The sequence below is a fragment of the Penaeus monodon genome, chromosome 33, assembly GCF_015228065.2.
Source record: "Penaeus monodon isolate SGIC_2016 chromosome 33, NSTDA_Pmon_1, whole genome shotgun sequence".
In the NCBI taxonomy this organism is placed as follows: Eukaryota; Metazoa; Arthropoda; class Malacostraca; order Decapoda; family Penaeidae; genus Penaeus; species Penaeus monodon.
This window is the reverse complement of record NC_051418.1, coordinates 11151256-11151588: the sequence shown is the minus strand read 5'-3', so window position 1 is coordinate 11151588 and position 333 is coordinate 11151256. Positions and strand designations below refer to the sequence as shown.

At 39.9% G+C, this 333-nt stretch overlaps 1 protein-coding gene across 1 annotated transcript in view; it reads right to left on the bottom strand.

Annotated features, from left to right (window-relative positions):
• The window catches only part of LOC119594025 (neurexin-4-like), a gene marked incomplete in the record, with an annotated part of 37999 nt that overhangs the window by 35837 nt on the left and 1829 nt on the right, over nt 1-333 (bottom strand).

Genomic DNA, 333 nt, shown 5'->3' with positions numbered 1-333 from the left:
GGTGCCCACAGGCAAAACCAACTCAAAACAAGATCAACAATATCCACAGATACAACAGAAACACACATCAACCTTACAAACAAGAGGCATATTTAGACTTGTAAGCCTATTTAACAAGTTAATCACATTCCCATAAATAACACTGACTAAACACTTCCACTCCAGCACAGCCTTATCAGCAGCACAGAGATTAGCCTTATCCAAACAGCATTCTCTAGTCCTTGGCTTATCTAGGACAATATAGTAACACTACCCACCCATGATAGTTAGGATTCATCCTGGCATATGACAAACAAAGACTGAGGGAGGCAGACTCTGTTAACATTGTTTTTG